Source organism: Moschus berezovskii, chromosome 10, assembly GCF_049115385.1.
Source record: "Moschus berezovskii isolate FMDL1 chromosome 10, NW_MosBer_1.0, whole genome shotgun sequence".
Lineage (NCBI taxonomy): Eukaryota > Metazoa > Chordata > Mammalia > Artiodactyla > Moschidae > Moschus > Moschus berezovskii.
In genome coordinates this window covers 48,265,660-48,290,461 of record NC_142469.1, presented here as the reverse complement: position 1 = coordinate 48,290,461, position 24,802 = coordinate 48,265,660, and the positions used below count along the sequence as shown (strand labels likewise).

General features: G+C 39.4%; 1 protein-coding gene and 1 pseudogene across 2 annotated transcripts in view; one reads left to right on the top strand and one right to left on the bottom strand.

Annotated features, from left to right (window-relative positions):
- The window catches only part of PDSS2 (decaprenyl diphosphate synthase subunit 2), a 286,538-nt gene that overhangs the window by 239,673 nt on the left and 22,063 nt on the right, over nt 1-24,802 (bottom strand). The window lies entirely within an intron of this gene.
- Nucleotides 12,188-13,399, top strand: LOC129561146 (DNA repair nuclease/redox regulator APEX1 pseudogene; annotated as a pseudogene).

The following is a 24,802-nucleotide window of genomic DNA, read 5'->3' as shown; positions in this document are numbered from 1 at the left end:
CCATGAAAACTGTCATTGGAATTTTAACAGGGGTTGCAATGAATCTTGCATTTCTCTTCTGACTTTACTCATGGACTTTGGTCATGTAGATCTTTTAAAACCAACACTTTGGGAAGATGGCGGAGGAATAGGACGGGGTGACCACTTTCTCCCCCACAAAGTCAGTAAAAGAACATTTAAATGCTGAGTAAATCCCACAAAACAACTTCTGAATACCGGCAGAGGACATCAGGCACTCAGAAAAGCAGCCCATAGTCATCGAAAGGAGGTAGGAAATAGTATAAAAGATAAAAAGAGAGACAGAAGAGGGAGGGATAAAGCTCTGTCCCAGGAAGGGAGGCTTAAAAAAAAAAAAGAGAGAAGTTTCCAAACACCTAGAAACACTGGCGAGTGGAACCTCAGAGGGCCGCATAACTGGGAGACAAAAGACATAAATAATTAAAACTCACAGACTAAGTGCCCAGAGGAAACTCTCAGCCGAGAAGCGGCGCAGATGCCCGCACCCCCCACTAGCAGGCGGGGGCTGGGCAGGCGCAGCGCGCGGTGCTTGAACGCCCCAGGGCAAACTGAGGGCGGGAACTTAAAATAGCAAAGCAGAAGCTGCAGCTAAAAGGTGAAAAGGCTAGGAAAAGCCTGCGAAAAGCCCCTACCCAGGACCCCGCCGGCCCTGCCCACAGAACCGGGCGCTGAGCAGAGCCAGCTGGCAGCAGGCGGCCCATCCCCCAGCCCCCGCCGACGCGGGCGGGGAGGGCAGCCAGCGCCAGGGCAGGGGCAGCCGTGGCCCCAGAGAGGCTTCCCGTGCCAAGCTGCAGGCAAGCTTCCTTGCTGCCCAGGACTTCTTGGGTTTGGGCCGGTCAATATCCACCTGAGAAAGTGCGCCGGTTGTACTCCCAGAAAACTGAGCGGCAGGGACCGGGAAGGCGATAAGTCGCAGCAACCACGTTCGCCAAACGCCTGGTCACCTGAGCTGCTCCAACCAGGGAAGGCACAAAACGAAGCCCAGCCAAGTCTGCGCCTTTGTGGAGTACCCGAGGACCTGAACCTGAGCCGCTCAGACCTGGGAAGTGCATGCAACCCAGCGCCAGGTGCGGACAGCTCCCAGGAGAGCAACCTAGAGCCTAAGCAGCATAAACAGGGAAAGCACACACGCCTCGAGTGGGAGCATTCCCAGTGTAGCCGAGACACCGCGAGCACTCCCCACAGATGCCAGGGATATTTGTTAGCTGCATTCCTCCCTCCCCACAGCAGGACTGAACAGGTGAGCTGGGGAAAAAAAAAAAAGTGTCCACCACCGCATCCTGGTGTCAGGATGGGAATTAGACACTGAGGAGACCAGAAAACAGAAGAGCTTTTTCAACAGAAGGAACTGCCTTGGAAATAACAGAGGGAGAAGCCTTGAGCCTTACTGCAAGAATAATACTGAAAAACAGAGGCAGAGGCTTAAGTCCAAATCCTGAGAACACCAGAGATCTCCTGTTCCAGAGAACATTAATTGATAGGTACTCGTCAAATGCCTCCATACATACACTGAAACCAGGCACCACCCAAGGGTCAACAAGTTTCAGTGAAAGACATACTACGCAAACTATCCAGCAACACAGGAGAATAGCACTGAGCTTCAATATACAGGCTGCCCAAAGCCACTCCAAACCCACTGACATCTCAAACTCATTACTGGACACTTCATTGCACTCCAGAGAGAAGAAATCCAGCTCCACCCACCAGAACATCGACACAAGCTTCCCTAACCAGGGAACCTTGACAAGTCACCCATCCAACCCCACACACAACGAGGTAACTACATAATAAAGAGAACTCCACAAACTGCCAGAAGACGGAAAGGCCACCCCGAACAAAGCAATATAAGCAAGATGAAGAGGCAGAGAAATACCCAGCAAGTAAAGGAACAGGATAAATGCCCACCAACACAAATAAAAGAGGAAGATATAGGGAACCTACCCGATAAAGAATTTCGAATTTTAATTGTGAAAATGATTCAAAATCTGGAAAGCAAAATGGAGTTACATTTAAATAAACTGGAGAAAAGGATTGAGAAGATGCAAGAAAAGTTTAATAAGGAGTTAGAGGAAATAAAAAAGAGTCAATTTACAATGAATAATGCAACAGATGAGATCAGAAACACTCTGGAGGGAACAAACAGAATAACGGAGACAGAAGACAGGATAAGCGAGCTAGAAGATAGAATTGTAGAAATAAATGAAACAGAGACGGAAAAAGAAAAAAGAATTAAAAGAAATGAGGACAATATTAGAGACATATGGGACAATATTAAATGCCCCAACATTCAAATCATAGGAGTCCCAGAAGAAGACAAAAAGAAAGACCATGAGAGAATACTTGAGGAGATAATAGTTGAAAATTTCCCTAAAATGGGGAAGGAAATAATCACCCAAGTCCAAGAAACACAGAGAGTCCCTAACAGGATAAACCCAAGGCGAAATACTCCAAGGCACATATTAATCAAATTAACAAAGATCAAACACAAAGAACAAATATTTTAAGCAGCAAGGGGAAAACAACAAATAACACACAAGGGGATCCCCATAACGATAACAGGTGATCTTTCAGCAGAAACTCTTCAGGCCAGGAGGGAATGGCAAGACATACTTAAAGTGATGAAAGAAAGTATCCTACAGCCCAGATTACTATACCCAGCAAGGATCTCATTCAAATATGAAGGAGAAATCAAAAGCTTTACAGACAAACAAAAGCTGAGAGAATTCAGCATCACCAAACCAGCTCTCCAACAAATACTAAAGGATCTTCTCTAGACAGGAAACACAGAAAGGGTATATAAACTTGAACCCAAAACAATAATGAAAATGGCAACGGGATCATACTTATCAATAATCACCTTAAACGTAAATGGGTTGAATGCCCCAACCAAAAGACAAAGGCTGGCTGAATGGATACAAAAACAAGACCCCCATATATGTTGTCTACAAGAGACCCACCTCAAAACGAGGGACACATACAGACTGAAAGTGAAGGGCTGGAAAAAGATATTCCACGCAAATAGAGACCAAAAGAAAGCAGGAGTAGCAATACTCATATCAGATAAAATAGATTTTAAAACAAAGGCTGTGAAAAGAGACAAAGAAGGAAACTACATAATGATCAAAGGATCAATCCAAGAAGAAGATATAACAATTATAAATATTTATGCACCCAACACAGGAGCATGGCAATATGTAAGACAATTACTAACAAGTATGAAAGGGGAAATTAACAATAACACAATAATAGTGGGAGACTTTAATACCCCACTTACATCTATGGATAGATCAACTAAACAGAAAATTAACAAGGAAACACAAACTTTAAATGATACAATAGACCAGTTAGACCTAATAGATCTCTATAGGACATTTCACCCCAAAACAATGAATTTCACCTTTTTCTCAAGCGCACACGGAACCTTTTCCAGGATAGATCACATCTTGGGCCATAAATCTAGCCTTGGTAAATTCAAAAAAATTGAAATCATTCCAAGCATCTTTTCTGACCACAATGCAGTAAGATTAGATCTCAATTACAGGAGAAAAACTATTAAAAATGCCAACATATGGAGGCTGAACAACATGCTGCTGAATAATGAACAAATCATAGAAGAAATCAAAAGAGAAATCAAAATATGCATAGAAATGAATGAAAATGAAAACACAACAACCCCAAACCTCTGGGACACTGTAAAAGCAGCGCTAAGGGGGAAGTTCATAGCAATACAGGCACACCTCCAGAAACAAGAAAAAAGTCAACTAAATAACCTAACTCTACATCTAAAGAAACTAGAAAAGGAAGAAATTAAGAACCCCAGGGTTAGTAGAAGGAAAGAAATCCTAAAAATTAGGGCAGAGATAAATGCAAAAGAAACAAAAGAGACCATAGCAAAAATCAACAAAGCCAAAATTCTTTGAGAAGGTAAATAAAATTGATAAACCACTAGCCAGACTCATCAAGAAACAAAGGGAGAAGAAACAAATCAATAAAATTAGAAATGAAAATGGAGAGATCACAACCGACAACACAGAAATACAAAGGATTACTCGAGAATACAATCAGCAATTATATGGCAATAAAATGAATAACTTGGAAGAAATGGACAAATTCCTAGAAAAGTACACCTTGCCAAAACTGAACCAGGAAGAAATAGAAAATCTGAACAGACGCATCACAAGCACGGAACTAGAGGAAATAATCAGAAATCTTCCAGCAAACAAAAGCCCAGGTCCAGACGGCTTCACAGCTGAATTCTACCAAAAATTTAGAGAAGAGCTAACACCTATTCTACTCAAACTCTTCCAGAAAATTGCTGAGGAAGGGAAACTTCCAAACTCATTCTATGAGGCCACCATCACCCTAATCCCAAAACTTGGTAAAGATCCCACAAAAAAAGAAAACTACAGGCCAATATCACTGATGAACATAGATGCAAAAATCCTTAACAAAATTCTAGCAATCAGAATCCAACAACACATTAAGAAGATCATACATCATGACCAAGTGGGCTTTATCCCAGGAATGCAAGGATTCTTCAATATCCACAAATCAATCAACGTAATACACATTAACAAACTGAAAAATAAAAATCATATGATTATCTCAATAGATGCAGAGAAAGCCTTTGACAAAATACAACATCCATTTATGATAAAAACCCTCCAGAAAGTGGGAATAGAAGGGACATACCTCAACATAATAAAAGCTATATATGACAAACCCACAGCAAACATTATCCTCAATGGTGAAAAACTGAAAGCATTTCCCCTAAAGTCAGGAACAAGACAAGGGTGCCCACTCTCACCACTACTATTCAACAGAGTTCTGGAAGTTTTGGCTACAGCAATCAGAGCAGAAAAAGACATAAAAGGAATACAAATTGGAAAAGAAGAAGTAAAACTTTCATTATTCGCTGATGACATGATCCTCTACACAGAAAACCCTAAAGACTCTACCAGAAAACTACTAGAGCTAATCAATGAATACAGTAAAGTTGCAGGATATAAAATCAACACACAGAAATCCCTTGCATTCCTATACACTAATAATGAGAAAATAGAAAGAGAAATTAAGGAAACTATTCCATTCACTGTTGCAACGAAAAGAATTAAATACTTAGGAATATATCTACCTAAGGAAACAAAAGACTTGTACATAGAAAACTATAAAACACTAGTGAAAGTAATCAAAGAGGACACTAATAGATGGAGAAATATACCGTGTTCGTGGATTGGAAGAATAAATATTGTGAAAATGAGTATACTACCCAAAGTAATTTATACATTCAATGCAATCCCTATCAAGCTACCAACAATATTTTTCACAGAACTAGAACAAATAATCTCACAATTTGTATGGAAATACAAAACACCTCGAATAGCGAAAGCAATCTTGAAGAAGAAGAATGGAACTGGGGGAATTAACCTGCCGGACTTCAGGCTCTACTACAAAGCCACAGTCATCAAGACAGTATGGTACTGGCATAAAGACAGAAATATAGATCAATGGAACAAAATAGAGAGCCCAGAGATAAATCCATGCACCTATGGATACCTTATCTTCGACAAAGGAGGCAAGAATATAAAATGGACAAAAGACAGTCTCTTTAACAAGTGGTGCTGGGAAAACTGGTCAGCCACCTGTAAAAGAATGAAACTAGAATACTTCCTAACACCATACACCAAAATAAACTCAAAATGGATTAGAGAGCTAAATGTAAGATCAGATTCTATAAAACTCCTAGAGGAGAATGTAGGCAAAACACTCTCCGACATAAATCACAGCAGGATCCTCCAAGACCCACCTCCCAGAATATTGGAAATAAAAGCAAAAATAAACAAATGGGACCTAATTAAAATCAAAAGCTTCTGCACAGCAAAGGAAACTATAAGCAAGGTGAAAAGACAGCCTTCAGAATGGGAGAAAATAATAGCAAATGAAGCAACTGATAAAGGATTAATCTCCAAAATATACAAGCAACTCCTGCAGCTCAATTCCAGAAAAATAAATGACCCAATCAAAAAATAGGCCAAAGAACTAAACAGACATTTCTCCAAAGAAGACATAAAGATGGCTAACAAACACATGAAAAAATGCTCAACATCCCTCATAATCAGAGAAATGCAAATCAAAACCACAATGAGATACCATTTCACACCAGTCAGAATGGCTGCTATCCAAAAGTCTACATGCAATAAATGCTGGAGAGGGTGTGGAGAGAAGGGAACCCTCTTACACTGTTGGTGGGAATGCAAACTAGTACAGCCACTATGGAGAACAGTATGGAGATTCCTCAAAAAACTGGAAATAGAACTGCTATATGATCCAGCAGTCACACTCCTGGGCATATACACCGAGGAAACCAGAATTGAAAGAGACACATGTACTCCAATGTTCATTGCAGCACTGTTTATAATAGCCAGGACATGGAAGCAACCTAGATGTCCATCTGCAGATGAATGGATAAGAAAGCTTTGGTACATATACACAATGGAGTACTTTTCAGCCATCAAAAACAATGCATTTGAATCAGTTTTAATGAGTTGGATAAAACTGGAGCCTATTATACACAGTGAAGTAAGCCAGAAAGAAAAACATCAATACAGTATACTAACACATATATATGGAATTTAGAAAGATGGTAACCTTAACCCTGTATACAAGACTGAAAAAGAGACATAGGTATATAGAACAGTCTTTGGGACTCTGTGGGAGAGGGTGAAGGTGGGATGATTGGGGAGAACGGCATTGTAGCATGTATATTATCATATGTGAAATGAATCACCAGTCCAGGTTCGACGCATGATACAGGATGCTTGGGGCTGGTGCACGGGGATGACCTGGAGGGAGGATATGGGGAAGAGAGGTGGGAGGGGGGTTCAAGAAAGGGAACACATGTACACCCGGGGCGGATTCGTGTCAATGTATGGCAATACCAACCAATATATTAATGTAAGGTAATTTGCCTCCAATAAAATAAATTAAAAAAAATAATAAAGTAAAATAAAACCAACACTTTGAGTTTAGGATTTGAGTCATAATTTTAGAAAAGCTTTATAACTCTAAAGTTATAATTAAATTCTCCCATCATTTCACATTTTATGTTTAAATCTCTGACCAATTTGGAGTTTATCCAAATATATAATGTCAAGTATTGACCTAACACATTCTCTTTCCAGATGGCTACACAGTTATACCAACACCAGTTATTAGAGTTCATCCTTACTCCCACTCAAATAAAATACTGCTTTTACCATATCCTAAGTTACTATATTTTCTAATTTATTCCTGAATTTTCAATTCTGCTCTATTAGTTTGTCAATTCGTGCACCAGTATAACATTGATCTAACTGAAACTTCATAGTATGTCTTAATATCTAGAAGGGCTAATCCTCTCTTCATTGCTCTTCTTCTTCAATGTTATTCAGGGTTCAGTATGCACTTTATGATTAGTGTTTCAAGTATTTTCATTGAAACCACTTTAATTTGTAAATTAGCATGGGAGAATCGGCTTCCCTGGTGGCTCAGATGTGAAAGAACCTACCTGCACTGCAGGGGACCGGGGTTCAATCCCTGGGTCAGGGAGATTCCCTGGAGGAGGAAATGGCAATCCATTCTAGTATTCTTGCTTGGAGAATGCCACCAGCTACAGTCCATGAGGTGGCAAAGAGTCAGATACGATTGAGTGACTAACACACACACACGGGAGAATCAGTGCTTTATGATGCTGAGATTTCCTATTTGAGAACACGGTATGTTTATGCTGACATCTACTTTTGAGTTTTTCAGGAATATGGGGAGTAGATTGGAAGGAGCCCAGGTGAACAGATTGGACTAATGCAGTTTGCAGTAACTGAAGGATACGGAAGGGACAAACTGGAGAGAGAACAGGGTGGTTAAGAGGGCACAGAAACATCTAATCACCCGGGTAAGCCTGCCACGGGGGAAGGAGTGGCACAAAGAATAAAATCAAGTAAAGAATGTTTTTCAAGGAAAAAAAAAAAGCCTCTGTCAACAATTAGGACAGAGACATTTTTAAATAAATCCATTAGATTTACTGATACAGAAGTCTTTAGTGATCTTACTAAGATCTATTTTGGGGAGACCTATAAGGCTGGAAGCCACAGTGGGACTTCTATTCCATTATGGCCAAATATAACAATTTTGTTCTAATTTGATCCTGAAAGGGTCTTCCTGAAGTCAAAATGCACTAAATTTGGAATATAACTCTACATAATTATTCCTAAAATGGAGTTCAAACATAGTTTTAGAAGAGGGCTGTGGAATAACTCATGCAAAGAATGCATGGGTCCAGAAAACACTGCCAATAGAAAGAAGTATCAGGAAACAGAGTAGAAAGTAACAGCTGTAGAGAAAAGGGGATGGTAAACATGAAGCGAATTTTCTCCAAACCAAACTAAGCTATAACTTTACAGAACGACTTGGCTTGGAGTTAGGCCCTGCTAACATTCTAAAGCACAGCTGGAGATTCGGATAAAATAGGTGACTCCTTAAATAAGATGTAACAAACAAGCCCCAACTGCTCAGAAATACTTGCTTCTGCATCTTTTCAAGATTGCACTCTCTCCCTCCTTCAACTTCATCCCCAAATCCCAATTGTGCTTAATCTTTTGGTTAGTCCTAACAGAAGCATACAGACTTCCCTGGTAGGAAAGTAAGGATACTGGTAGGAAGTTAGGGTAAGAATTATTCTTAATTCTTTTCTAATATTCAGACAGTGGAGGAGGGAATGGCAAACAACTTCAGTATTCCTGACTTGAGAATCCCATGAACACTGTTTTTATTTAGTCGCTCAATCATATCCAACTCAGCAACCCCATAGAATGAGCATGCCAGGCTTCTCTGACCTTCACTATCTCCTGGAGTTTGCTCAAACTCATCTCCATTGAGTCAGAGATGCCATCCTTCTACCCCTTCTCCTTCTCATCCTGTCACCCCTTCTCCTCCTGTCCTCAATCTTTCCCAGCATCAGGGTCTTTTCCAATGAGTCGGCTCTTTGCATCAGGTGCCCAAAGGATTGGAGCAGCAGCTTCAGCATCAGTCCTTCCAATGAATATTCAGGGTTGATTTCCTTTAGGATTGACTGATTTGATCTCCTTGCAGTACAAGGGGCTCTCAAGAGTCTTTTCCAGCACCACAGTTCAAAAGCATTCATTCTTCTTTATAGCCCAAATCTCACTTCCATACATGACTACTGGAAAAACCACAGCTTTGACTATATGGACCTTTGTCAGCAAAGTGATGTCTCTACTTTTTAATACGTTGTCTAGGTTTGTCATAACTTTTCTTCCAAGGAGCAAGTGTCTTTTAATTTCATGGCTGCAGTCACCATACACAATGATTTTGGAGATGAAGAAAAAAAAGCCTTTCCATTGTTTCACCATCCATTTGCCATGAAATAATGGGACTGGATGCCATGATCTTAGTTTTTTGAATGTTGAGTTTTAAGCTGGCTTTTTCACTCTCCTCTTTCACTTTCATCAAAAAGCTCTTTAGTTCCTCTTTGATTTCTGCCATTAGGATGGTGTCACCTGCATATCTGAGGCTACTGATATTTCTCCCAGCAATCTTGATTCCAGCTTGTGCTTCATTCAGCATACTATGTACATGACATACTCTGCACATAGGGCTTTCCTGGTGGCTCAGCTGGTAAAGAATCTGCCTGCAATGTGGGAGACCTGGGTTCGATCCCTGCATTGGGAAGATCCCCTGGAGAAGGGAACGGCTACCCACTCCAGTATTCTGGCCTGGAGAATTCCATGCACTGTATAGCCCATGGGGTCGCAAAGAGCTGGACACGACTGAGTGACTTTCACTTTCACCCCGCATATAAGTTAAATAAGCAAGGTGATGATAAACAGCCTGGACATACTCCTTTCCCAATTTGGAATCAGTCTGTTGTTCCATGTCCAGTTCTAAATGTTGCTTCTTGACCTGCATACAGATTTCTCAGGAGGCAGGTAAGGTGGTCTGGTATTCCCGTCTCTTTTAAGAATTTTCCACAGTTTGTTGTGATCCACATAGTCAAAGGCTTTAGTGTGGTCAATGAAACAAAAGTAAACGTTTTTCTGGAATTTCCTTGTTTTTTCTATGATCCAACGGATGTTGGCAATTTGATCTCTGGTTCCTCTGCCTTTTCTAAACCCAGTTTGTACATCTGGAAGTTCTCGGTTCACGTACTGCTGAAGCCTAGCTTGCAGGATCTTGAGCTAGCATGTGCAATGAGCGCAATTGTGCAGCAGTTTGAACCTTCTTTGGCATTCCCCTTCTTTGAGATTGGAATGAAAACTGACCTTTTCCAATCCTGTGGCCACTGCTGAGTTTTCCAAATTTGCTGGCATAATAAATACATCACTTTAACAGCATCATCTTTTAGGATTTTAAGTAGCTCAGCTGGAATTCCATCACCTCCACTAGCTTTGTTCATAATAATGCTTCCTACGGCACAAATCTGGACCAAGAATGGAAACAAAAAGATCATAGCACTAACATGCAGGAGTTCCAGATCCCCTCACCATATACCAGCTGCATGATATAGGCACATTAACTGTGTTATAAAGCAAAAAGCACTGATGAGATCTCTTCTAGGTATAAGATCCTTGTTCATTAAAAGAGGATACTCTCAAATTAGGATTCTTATTTTCTTTGGATGCTAAAGATACCAAACAGGATCAGTAGATTCAACTAAAATCATTAAGGTAGAAGTAGAAAAGAAAGAAAAAAGGGTATCTGAAATTTAAAAAGGCAATTAACAACTCTCTATTGTAACTACATCAAGGAGGCTGATTATAATTTTCTTCAGATTGTTCTACACTGTATTGTACCCCCACACTCTAGTCCACTCCAATGTTCACCCTAACATGGGGGTATTCAAATATATTTGGGTCAACCAAGGAAATGTAATGCTTCTCAATTATTCTGTGGAACTAATAACAAACTTCTAAATTATTCTGGGAACTGGTGCCATTGGCTGTTCATCCTGCCATCAGCCTTAAGTGGTAGAATTTAAGAAGGTACTGCATCAGAGAAATGCATTCACTTGGTAAAATCTACTCCCTAATACCAATTTCCTACATAAGGCTGTCTCAAAAGAAACAGGAGCTGTTTCAGTTTAATCTGCATATCTCTTTTTTGAAACTAGTGGGCAGTAATAGAGGATATTAAAGGATGCGATGCCTATTCTAGGGGGGACAGTTTTTATTTCATTCTAGAATCAGAATTGCTAGTTTTCAGCAGGGCAGCAAGGAATAAATCACATATTAGTATATTATGGTAACAGTTTATTCTATTTACTGTTACTGGGGGGAATGCATTCTATCCCTATAGTAAAGTGACAGAATTCCCTCCCAGGCATGGGCCTAAACCTTATTTCAAGAAAAAGAATTTGTAGGCACAGGATTCCACCAACTTACAGTAGGCTGAGTGGGGGTACATGAGCCATGAAATGGGAAACAAACAGGAAAGAAACTGGGCATAGGCATTTGAGGGTAATAAATATAACAGCAATCTAGAAGATGAACGGTTCATGTTGTTTATGATTACAGACTGATTATCCTCTAAGTGCAAAGGCTATCCAATAAGTCATATCCGGGTTGATTTGTTAGCAAGGTACTTTCACCAGATAATAAATTAGAATGTAATTAAAGTGCATTCTGTCTGTTTATCATGGACTAAGATAGCTCACTATAATTCTCAATTATCTGCATGAAAATACAACATGACAGGCATGGTGAGTAAACCTTTCAGTGAAGGGCAATAAACATCTTAGGAATGCCCTAAAATTGCTAGATTCTTCTCTAGTCCTTTTAAAATTTTGTCTCCAATTTTGATAAATTATGTGAATGGAACCAAATTAACTTGCTACTTGCTTTCATACAGTAAGTCATACAGTAAGTTTGGACTCATGAGTCTCCAAACTTCTTAGCTTGCTGGCAATTCACTGAGGGCAGTGACTAAATGATGAAAGAAGTCAAAGAAAATAAGGCTGAATATTTACCACAAACCTCTCTGCTAGACAGAAAAACTTAAGCACAGAAAAATCACAAAGGAAACACATATATGAAAATCTAAAATTTTAAAATGTGTTTAAAAAAGCATTTGTGAGCGTGCTCCATTCTTTGTGCTGGGTTAAGGAGGAGGCAGGCAGGGACCGAAGCAGGCAACGCGATCAAAATACTGCTTCAGTGGGCGAAGTGGAACTGGTGCAGAAGGGCGTACATTACAGTGATGCCCAAACGTGGGAAAAAGGGAGCGGTGGTCGAAGACGTGGAAGAGCCCAAGACTGAGCCAGAGGTAAAGAAGAGTAAGGCAGGAGCAAAAAAGACCGAAAAAGAGGAAGTAGGAGAGGGCGCAGTTCTCTATGAAGACCCCCCCAAATCAGAAAACCTCACCCAGTGGCAAATCAGCCACACTCAAGATCTGCTCATGGAACGTGGATGGGCTTCGAGCATGGATTAAGAAAGGTTTAGATTGGGTAAAGGAAGAAGCCCCAGACATCCTGTGCCTCCAAGAGACCAAATGTTCAGAGAACAAACTACCAGTTGAACTTCAAGAACTGTCTGGATTATCCCATCAGTAATGGTGAGGAAGAACATGATCAGGAAGGCCGAGTGATTGTGGCTGAATATGATGCATTTGTGCTGGTGACAGCCTATGTGCCTAATGCAGGCCGAGGTCTGGTGCGCCTGGAGTATCGCCAGCGCTGGGATGAAGCCTTTCGCAAATTCCTGAAGGGTTTGGCATCCCGCAAGCCCCTTGTGCTATGTGGGGACCTCAACATGGCTCATTAAGAAATTGACCTTCGCAACCCAAAGGGAAATAAAAAGAATGCTGGCTTCACTCCACAAGAGCAGCAGGGCTTCGGGGAATTGCTGCAGGCTGTGCCACTCACTGACAGTTTCCGGCACCTCTACCCCAACACGGCCTATGCCTACACCTTTTGGACCTATATGATGAATGCGCGATCCAAAAACGTTGGTTGGCGCCTTGATTATTTTTTGTTATCTCAGTCTCTGTTGCCTGCATTGTGTGACAGTAAAATCCATTCTAAGGCTCTGGGCAGTGACCACTGTCCCATTACCCTATACCTAGCTCTGTGACACCTCTTCCAAATCACGTTGAGCCTGGGAAATAAGCCCACCAAGCTAACTTTAAAATTCTTACCCCCAAACTTCTTTAATAACTGCTGTCTAGAGAAATCTGCATTGTATTTCCTTTCTAAACTGTGAATCCTTTAACCAGGCTTCTGATAACAGATGTGAGTTCTCAAGGAGAGTGTTTGTGTAGGGGTGGTGCTTTTTTTTCTTTTTTCACATTAAAAGCTACTGATATTTCCTTTGAACTGTCCCTGTGAAAATAAAGAGCCATAGTTTCAAAAAAAAAAAAAAGCATTTGTAACCTCATGCGAAGAGTTGACTCACTGCAAAAGACTCTGATGCTGGGAGGGATTGGGGGCAGGAGGAGAAGGGGACGACAGAGAATGAGATGGCTGAATGGCATCACCAACTCGATGGACATGAGTTTGAGTGAACTCCAGGAGTTGGTGATGGACAGGGAGGCCTGGCGTGCTGTGATTCACGGGGTCGCAAAGAGTCGGACACGACTGAGTGACTGAACTGAATACATAAAATAAATCCACTGTATAAAAACCTCAAAAGTATTAATAATAAGAAACTCAGACCATAAGAAATAAATGAACAAGACATACAAAGATAAACAAATAAACAGAAACATAAAAAACAAGTTCAAGTAAATTAAATCAGGGCAACATTTTTCTATATATCTAATAAAAAGTCTTTTTTAAAAATTATAATAACCAATATTGGCAAAAATACAGCAACATTCATACTCTCACACTGTTGTACAGTCATGTTGTTAAGTCATGTCCAACTCTTTGCAACCCCACAGACTGCAGCACACCAGGCTTCCCTGTCCCTCACTGTCTCCTGGAGTTTGCTCAAACTCATGTTCATCAAGCCAATGATGAACCATCTCATCCAACCATCTCATCCTCTGTCGTCCTCTTCTCCTCCTGCCTTCAATCTTTCCCAGCATCAGGATCTTTTCCAGTGAGTCAGCTCTCATATATTGTGATTATTTCTTGTAATAAGTTGATCAGAACTCTTTAAAAATATAATTAGGCATTTTGAATTTGGCAGTATAAAAATGTTTTAGTTCTGTATTCCCACATCATGGAATCTAATAAACAAAAATATTTATCACAGCTTCATCTATATCAGCAATAAAAATCTGAAACAACAAAAACTCGACAATAAAGGTACAATATAAAATATGGTATAATCATAGATGGAATATTGTGTAGCCATTTTATGTGATGATTATGATAAACTAAGTAGAAAAGGCTAGAAAACTATATGTAAGGTGATCACATTTAAATTAAACATATGCATATTAAAAACTAAGAAGGAAAACACCAAAGGGATAATCATGTTAAGCTAGTATGATACACTGAATAACTACCCCTCCCCCTAAGACCACCATCCAAAGATGTCCAGGTCCTAATGTCTATAACCTGTGACTGCTATTTTACTTGGCAACAAGAACTCTGCAGATGTGATTAAGTTAAGGATTTTGAGATGAGGAGATTGTCCTGGATTATCTGGATAGGCCCAACATAATCACAAGAGTCCTTAGAAGAGGCAGTCAGAAGAGCTGACTCTGAAAAGGAGATATCACAACAGAGGCACAGGTTGGAATGATGGACCACAACCACAGTTGAAGAAAATGGGCAGCCTCTAGAAGTTGGAAAAGATAAGGAATGGACTAGCCCTAGTCTCCAGAAGGAATTCAGTTCTGCTGACACCTTGATTTTATCCCCATGAGATTCATTTCTGACTTCTAACCTTCAAAAAGTCAGATAATAAACTTGTGTTATTTTAAGCCACTAAATTTGTGGTAATCTGTTACAACAACAGAAAAAATAGATGGTAAGGTTGCCCTTTCTAAACTTTCTGCAATGTTCAAATTACTTCTATTGATGCATTCTAATATACAAATTTAGCTAAAATTAAGATTCCAGATGAAAAACTTACTCTGCTGCAGTGGTTCTTAACTCTGGCTGCGTATCAGTATAGGCACACCTCGGAGATATTGCAGATTCAGTTCCAAACCATCACAATAAAGTGAATATTGCAATAAAGCAAGTAACACAAATTTCTTGGTTTCTCACTATATATAAAAGTTATGTTAAAGTTATGTTTACACTATACTTAGTCTATCAAGTGTGTAACAGCATAAGGTGTAAACAACAATGTACATACTTTAATTAAACAGCACTTTATTGCTACAAAATGCTAACCATCACCTGATCCTTTAGCAAGTCATAATCTTTTTGCAATAGCAACATCATAGCTCACTGATCACAGATCACCATAAAAATAATAATGAAAAAGTTTGAAATACTGCAAGAATTATCAAAATGTGACACAGAGATGCAAAGTAAACAAATGTTATTGGAAAAATGGTGCTGAGAAGACTTGCTCAACACAGGGTTTCCATAAACCTTCAATTTGTGATATCTGGAAAGTACAATAAAGCAAAGAACAATAAAACGAGTATGCCTATATCAAGTAATCAGCTTTAAGAAAAAAAAAAAAAGAATATGAATGCCATGCTTTCTTCCCATTCCCAGAGATTCTCATTTAACTTTTTTAGGCTCAAACATCAATACTTTTAAAAGTCTTGCAAACTACTGTGCGGCCAGGGTTGAGAATCACTGTTTTTATATATCTGCTCATGACTGACAAGTTTCCCTAACCCAAAACAGGAATGTTTACCTATCTAAAACTACATTTCTTTCAAGAATTCTGAAAATGAAAATACTCAATGACAACTTGTCTTAAATTTAAGACTGAGAGTTGTGTCTAGTTGAACTGATACTGTCAAAGGAAAAGAAAAAATAAAGTCACTTCCTCTTTTTCCTCAATGGTTTTCATTTGTGGACTTCAAAGGAATAATATCTCTTTAGAGATACTGTACTTCAAGAAAAAGTTTCTTATAGCTATTACCTTGAGGACTCATATTTAAATAAGAGCAATCAGTAAGAAAAATTGTTCTTCCCTCATTTTCTATTAACAACTGATTTTATTATATTACTAAAACTACGTAAGATATTTAGTCTTCGATTTTTTGTGAAATGTTTTAAAAACAGTATAGACTATCACTTACAGTGTATTCTTTAAAACTGTATTTCCCCTCAATTTTCCAAGTAGCAAGCTTATACATTAAAAAATGAGATAAAACACACATACTTTAGTAGGTTTGTGAGCAAATGCGTAATTTAGGAGTTTTAAAATTTGAGACTGAAGGACTTCCCTGGTGGCGCAGTGGATAGGAATTTGCCTGCCAATGCAGGGGACACAGGTTGATCCCTCGTCCAGGATTCCATATAACAGTGAGCAACTTAGCCCATGTGCCACAACTACTAAGCTTATGAGCTGCAATACCAAGCACATGTGCTGCAACTACTGAAGCCCACATGCCTAAAGCCTGTGTTCCGTAACAAGCCCATGCACTTCAAAGAATAATCCCCACTCGCCACAACTAGAGAATGCCCATGTAAGGCAACAAAGACTAAAACAATTAAATAAAATCCGAGATCAATATTTTCAGCTAGAGAAATCACTGGCAAAGTCTTACACATCTCTTGGTCAACTCGTAGCAGCAATATCCATATATGAGAAACATCATTATCAACCAAGCATGTCAAAGGTTGATCTCCATAGCAACTGCAACTCTGCCACATGTAGCGTAGAAGGCATCAGAGTTAACACCACATGCACACAAAGTGTTGGCATTATGTAGTCCAGACTGCGGTTGCTATAGAAACCTAAAACCAAGTCCCTGACAACAGTGGATAAAATGAAAACAACAGAAAGGTCCTTGAGTACTTAGCCATATACTACTTTGCTTTCAAGCAGGATAATACCATTCTAAACACTACATAATAGTCTTGAATTGATATCATGAAAGGAAAATCTTCTACAAAAATAATATTAAATGATGCCATGTATCTGTTTAACATTAGGAGCATCTGTATTTCCTTAAAAATTCTCCTTCCCACCCTGGGCGTAACTGAATGTTCAAAACCTCACCCCAACAGAGCACTATCACCTCACCTCCTCCTGGCCTCAGTCAGAGTCAGTTCCACACACTGGCAAGAGGAGGTACCGGGTTTTGCGGCCGCCACCATAATCACAACAAGCTTGAGCCTTCCCAGGTGGCGCTAGTGGTAAAGAATCTGCCTGTCAATGCAGAAGACACAAGAGACTTAGGTTCAATCCCTGGGTCAGGAAGAACCCCTGGAGCAGGAAACAGCAACTCACTCCAGTATACTTGCCTGGGAAAATTCCATGGACAGAAAAGCCTGGAAGGCTACAATCCACGGGGTCACAAAGAGTTGGTCATGACTAACTGAGCACAGACAGAGAAGCTTATTTGAAAACAAATTTACAAAAAAGAAGAGCAGGAAAAATCACTCTATCTGATGTAAAGTCTTACTATATGGTCACTGTAATCAATACAGTGTGGTACTGGTAAAGGAAGAGAAACATAGATCAATGGAACAAGTAACCCAGAAATGGATCGATGCAAATGCACCAACTGATTGTTTATAAAGATGCAAAATCATTTCAATGGAGGAAGGAGAATCTTTTCAACAAATCATCTTGGAATAACAGGACATGCATAGACAAAAATGAATCTTGACTTAAAGCTTAAGCTATATATAAAAGCATGTGCAAAATGAATCACAAATTTAAACATAAAAAATGAAACTACAAAGCTTTTAGAAGAAAACATAGAATATCTTTTGGACCCAGGGCTAGGAAGTGTTCTTAATCATCACATCAAAAACTTGATCCATAAAAGAAAAGAAAATCAATAATTGAACTTATTAAAATTAAAAACTTTTACTTTGTGAAAGACCCCGTTAACAAGATAAAAAGATGAGCCACAGACTGGGAGAAAATATTTGCAAATCACAAATCCAAAGGATTTTGTATCCATAGTGTATAAAGGATTCTCCAAACTCAACAAGAAAACAATATGAACTTCCCTGGTGGTTCAGTGGTAAAGAATCTGCCTTCCAATACAGGAGACACAGGTTACATCCACGGTCCCGGAAGTTCCCACATTACCATGAAGCAACTGAGCTCATGTGCCAACTATTGAGCCTGTGCTCTAGAGCTCAGGAACCACAACTATTGAGCCCAACGTGCCCTCAAGCACATGTTCCAAAAGAAAAGCCACTGCAGTGAGAAGCTTTCGTTTGCACTGCAGTGAAGAGGAGCCCTCGCTCGCTGCAACTAGAGAAAATCCCTCACAGCAACAAAGACTCGGACAGCCAAAAATAAATAAATAAAACTATTTTTTGAAAAAAGTCAAAAGGAAAACGATCTTTCTTAATACGGGCAAAAAGACCTGAAGAGACACTTTACCACAAGATATTAAGATAGCAAATTAGCACATGAGAAAATGCTCAAAATCATCATTCACTTCAGTTCAGTTGCTCAGTTGTGTCCGACTTTTTGCGAACCCATGGACTGCAGCACACCAGGCCTCCCTGTCCATCATCAACTCCAGGAGCTAGCTCATAGTCATCAAATTGGTGATGCCATCCAACCATCTCATTCTCTTTGTCCCCTTGTCTGCCTGCCTTCAATCTTTCCCAGCATCAAGGTCTTTTCAAATGAGTCAGTTCTTTGCATCAGATGGCCAAAGTATTGGAGTTTCAGCTTCAGCATCCGTCCTCCCAATGAATATTCAGGATTGGTTTCCTTTAGGATGGACTGGCTTGATCTCCCTGCAGTCCAAGGGACTCAAGAGTCTACTCCAACACCACAGTTCAAAAGCATCAATTCTTCGGCGATCAGCTTTCTTCACAGTCCAACTCTCACATCCACACGTGACTACTGGAAAAACCATAGCCTTGACTAGACGGACCTTTGTTGACGAAGTAATGTCTCTGCTTTTTGATATGCTGTCTAGGTTGGTCATAATTTTCCTTCCAAGGAGTAAGCATCTTTCAATTTCATGGCTGCAATCACCATCTGCAGTGATTTTGAAGCCCAGAAAAATCAAGTCAGCCACTGTTTCCACTGTTTCCCCACCTATTTGCCATGAAGTGATGGGACCAGATGCCATGATCTTAGTTTTCTGAATGTTGAGCTTTAAGTCAACTTTTTCACTCTCCTCTTTCACTTTCATCAAGAGGCCCTTTAGTTCTTCTTCACTTTCTGCCATAAGAGTGGTGTCATCTGCTATACTGTCTCATTTTATATAAAAATGAAAAAATTTTTAAATCAAATAACGCATACTAAAGGTTTTTTCAACTAGAAATTTTTATATATTATAATGCTGAAACCTACTTGATGTTTTTAGTGTCACAGAATAAATAAAACCATCCTGCCCAGTACAGCAACATTTGGTTTTTGTTATTATTCCACTAGGTTCCTAGAAAAATGTCCTTCATTTCTATTCCAAAAACAAACAAAACTTGGCCAGATTTGCTTTAGAAAACAATCCATGCAACCCAAGGACTGTTTATGCCCATTCCCCATGAAGGTGATAATCTCTACATCTCTACTTATATTTAATTGTAAATGGCAATGAGTCCAGATTTAGATATTTTTAAATAGATATAAAACATACTGATAAGTGTACTCTATGATATAGCAAAGGAAAGACAGGGAAAGGGAAAAAGACTACAATGACAATAATGATAATAATATCTTCCTTAATGATCTTGAGAAATACAGAAGCACTTTAGTACTAAGGACAAGAAAGAAAGAAGATACCAAGAAAGTTTTTTACCTCCTTACTCCAGTAATTTGTATCAAGCTCAGAGTATCTGAAAGCTTACTTGATGCTATGTAGTTACCAAGACTTATTGTCTTAATATGTTGAAGGCTAACGTTTATCTAGTAAACATGGCTCCTTTGAGCATGTTCTTTCCCTCAAGCTTAGACCCGCTTGAAGGTCTAAGCTTAAAAATAAAATACCGCTGCTTTCATAGTGTGGAGAAGGCAATGGCAAGCCACTCCAGTACTCTTGCCTAGAAAATCCCGTGGATGGAGCAGCCTGGTGGGCTGCAGTCCGTGGGGTCGCTAAGGGTCGGACACAACTGAGCGACTTCACTTTCACTTTTCACTTTCATGCATTGGAGAAGGAAATGGCAACCCACTCCAGTGTTCTTGCCTGGAGAATCCCAGGGACGGGGGAGCCTGGTGGGCTTCCGTCTGTGGGGTCACACAGAGTCGGACATGACTGAAGTGACTTAGCAGCAGCAGCAGCAACAGCTTTCATAGTGAGTATCTCAGAGGGCATCACTCTCTCTATGCCCTTCCAGCATTTAAAAAACTTTTTTGCTTTTATTTTACAGGCCTGAATTAAGAGGATTTAAAATATGTCAAAATCATCAAGAGTTTTTCCCTGGCTCATCAAGTTAAAATTCTCCCACACAGTTAACTGCTGATTTTTATTCAAAATTACCATGATAATAATTCTTTCTTCCTGACTGCCACACTTTAAACCTCATATGCTTGCATCTAGTTTCGTAAAGGACACCAATTCCTTGAGTACGCACAGGAAGCTCTTTTACTATGTTTTAACACACAGTAGATCGTCAATGAATATTGGCTGGAATCACAGCTATGCCTTTCAAGTTCACTCCTTAACTGATACTAATTTTTTTTTCAAGTCTTAGCTATTATTCCTCCTCTCCTCTGCTTTATTTATCGGGACAGAACTACAAAGCAGAGGCTAAAGACAAGGACTTGGAAGGGCACTGTTTTCTCCTTGCAGCAAAGAGAATAAAACTAAACTTATACTTTTGGCAAATGTCTTCGAAAGTAAAACAACCATCATTTAACAAATAAGCTACCTTTCTGAGGAAGAATCTAAGGGAAAAGCTGAGGGAATAACCCTTGCGCTCTAATGGATTTTAAAGGATTGCTTTTCTCTAAAAGCATATGAACTCCATCAGTGTCGGCCCGCAGTGCTCCCAAACTCTGTACTCATGACATGTGGGAGCCTTCATGAATTCAAATATACTTTTACCAATCATATGACTTCTATCTATTCAAGAGAATTGTTCTGTGCCAGAAAAGTTTTATGATTAGGGGTCCATTCTTTTAGGAATATTTATAGTGCCTAAATAATTCCAGATGTTTTGCTCTGGTTTTTGGTTAAGGGTGGAGGCAGGAGGGCAGAAATCAAAATGAGGATCCTCCCAATTAGAAATGTTTGCCATTCCATCCTAAATGAGCTCTTTCTTGTATTTTGTCTCGAAGTTCCAGAATTTAAACTTATGACACTCATACATGTAATGTCAAAATATGAGGATTTAGATATAGGATTGCTACTTCATTTAAAAAAAATTGTGGATAGCATACATCTAAATTATTTTTACAAATCACAATCATACGAAACAGAGATTGTCCCCTGCATTTGTAATTAATTTGCCAACAGTATGAAGAAGCATTCTTTGGAGGCAGCTGTTTTTCACAGAGGAGCAAATTATGGAATGACAAATTCCATATTTTTTGCAGAATTTGTGCACCTTCTGATTATAATCTGTTCTCAAATTCTGTCTAAACCTATAGTCTTAAAGCTAGTATATTTTCATACTATATATTAAATATAGTAAAAATTTTCCGAGTCATTCTGAATATCACTAGACTCGTAAGGAATTTAATTCTTCTTTTTCTGCCTTCAAGAAGGTACATGCCAATCCCATGGAAGATTTCAAAATAAAAGGATGCAATAGCCTCTCATGGTAACTCATTCCTAAAAAATGTCATAGCTAGGAAAAAGTTTCTCTACCTAATTGTAATCAGCTCTGCTACAATTTAAGTGCATTATTTTTCCTTCTCTGTCTTCAGGCAGAGTTGATCACTATCTTCAACCATGACATTCTATGCTATGAAGAATAATATGTAAGATAAACACCCATGATCTAATTAAATTGATGAGTAAGGCAAAAAGGTCAGAAAAAGGCATCTGGTTAGGAAAGGTTTTCTGTGTCAAATATATGCCAAGCAATATGAATATAAAGACAAAACAATCTCTTTCAGTCTTAGAAATACTTGTACCTAAATCAAAATAAAGGAGCCTGATAGGCCAATTAATCTCTGAAGTGGCCAGCTGCAGCTAGAGAATCTTGAATGGTAAACTGGAAAACATGAGCCCAATCTTTTTTTCCCCTCAGTTTTATTGAGGAATAATTGACAAATATAATTGTATATATTTAAAGTGTACATGCCCAGTCTAAGGCAGCCACCACTTGACACCAGAAGACTAAGACAATGGAAAATGCAAGCTCAATAGTGTCCCAGCTTCCAATTTTTTGAAGAGAATGAAAGGTAGAGGATGAGCAAAACATTTAACCTGGAGAAATCAGAGAATGCTCAGCAAAAGAGCTAACATTTGAGTCCTCAAGGTGAAGCAATGCGTAACCAAATACGAATGTAGATGGTTTATCTTCTATGGCTATTGCCTAGGGTGGAAAGAGGGGAGTGCCAAGTGACTAGAGAAGGAAGGGATGTTTTGCCATGCACAGGTCAAACTGTACCCTACAGAACACAGGAAGGAGTCTCTGACCCCACATCATAGAAGGGTAGAATCTATCAATGTGTAGGAAGCTTTAAAAAAAATACTAGCCAGTGAGAGGTCAATATTTGATAGGCATTTTTAGAACTAGACACCTTGCTCATAATTCATAAAGCTAGAGTGGGCACTGCCATATCTAAAAACTTGTCTTAGACCTCTAACTACTGTGATGTATAAGTGGTCATATGACTCCAGTAGCAGCAATGACTGCTTAAACAGATAGCAGATAATTTACCCACGGAAAAGAGCATCAGTTCAGGCACTCAGTCGTGTCCGACTCTTTGCAACCCCATGAATCACAGCACGCCAGGCCTCCCTGTCCATCACCAACTCCCAGAGTTCATTCAAATTCACATCCATCGAGTCGGTGATGCCATCCAACCATCTCATCCTTTGTCGTCCCCTTCTCCTCCTGCCCCCAATCCCTCCTAGCATCAGAGTCTTTTCCAATCAACTCTTCGCATGAGGTGGCCAAAGTATTGGAGTTTCAGCTTTAGCATCAGTCCTTCCAATGAACACCCAGGACTGATCTCCTTTAAAATGGACTGGTTGGATCTCCATGCAGTACAAGGGACTCTCAAGGTCTTCTCCAACACCACAGTTCAAAAGAATCAATTCTTCGGCGATCAGCTTTCTTCACAGTCCAACTCTCACATCCATACATGACCACGGGAAAAACCATAGCCTTGACCAGATGGACCTTTGTTGGCAAAGTAATGTCTCTGCTTTTTAATATGCTATCTAGGTTGGTCATAACTTTCCTTTCAAGGAGTAAGCATCTTTTAATTTCATGGCTGCAATCACCATCTGCAGTGATTTTGGAGCCTAGAAAAATAAAGTCTGACACTGTTTTCACTGTTTCTCCACCTATTTCCCATGAAGTGATGGGACCAGATGCCATGATCTTTGTTCTCTGAATGTTGAGCCTTAAGCCAACTTTTTCACCCTCCTCTTTCACTTTCATCAAGAGGCTTTTTAGTTCCTCTTCACTTTCTGCCATAAGGGTGGTGTCATCTGCATATCTGAGGTTATTGATATTTCTCCCAGCAATCTTGATTCCAGCTTGTGCTTCTTCCAGCCCAGCGTTTCTCATGATGTACTCTGCATATAAGTTAAATAAGGAGGGTGACAATATACAGCCTTGACGTATTTCTTTTCCTATTTGGAACCAGTCTGTTGTTCTATGTCCAATTTTAACTGTTGCTTCCTGACCTGCATACAGATAAACCCCAAAAGAAAGTTTTGTGAGCTCTACCATCCCCAGACGTTTCTCCTTTATTATTGGCAAGAGTTTTTAAAAAGAGAGAGAGATAATACCTTACTCATTGCTAAAATGACCTAGAATTAAGAGATCTTGACATATATTATTCTCTCCCAGCTAACAGATCTCTTGGCTCCTTATTTTCTACTTTGTCTGGTTTATAACACACTCACAGCAGCCAACTGTATTCCTAGCTTGAATTCCTTTCTTTATACTAAACCATTTCAAATTCTAAAATCTAATTCAGGGCCACAGGTTAACCAGTACCCCTACTTTCTTCATCCTTCTAACCCATTTGTTATCTACCTAACCCACTGGTTGATCCTATTTTATTTGCAATTCATTAATGAAAACATAACCAACTCTAACCCAAAATTAATCTGTATTTTGCTTTAGAAAGGATATTTGTTTTTGCTAGGGACATTTCCCATTCTCCACTTAGAAACAGGGAAAGAAACTGTTGTCCCCCTAGGCCTTTCATTCAAGCCTCACAACAGGACAGGTATTATCATTACTCCACAAGATAGGCATTATTATTCTCATTTTCAGGGATGAGAAAACTGAAGCTCTGAGTAGTCAACTTGTCCAACAGCAGCTGGTAAATGACATAAGCCATGTCTGAACAGGTCAATCTGCTTCCAAAATTATGCTCCTTCTACTATATTAAACAGCTTCAACTGCTGTTTCTAATAATAACAGTCATAATACGCCACTTCCACCTTATATTTGTACAGTGCAGTATACCTTTCAAAGAATTTTCATCTGAAATATCTCTCTGGGTTCCTAAAACTATCCTTCAAGTAAACACAGGCAACAGGGGGAAAAAAACCAATCTAAAATCACAGAAAAAAAAATGACTGGGCACAAATAATA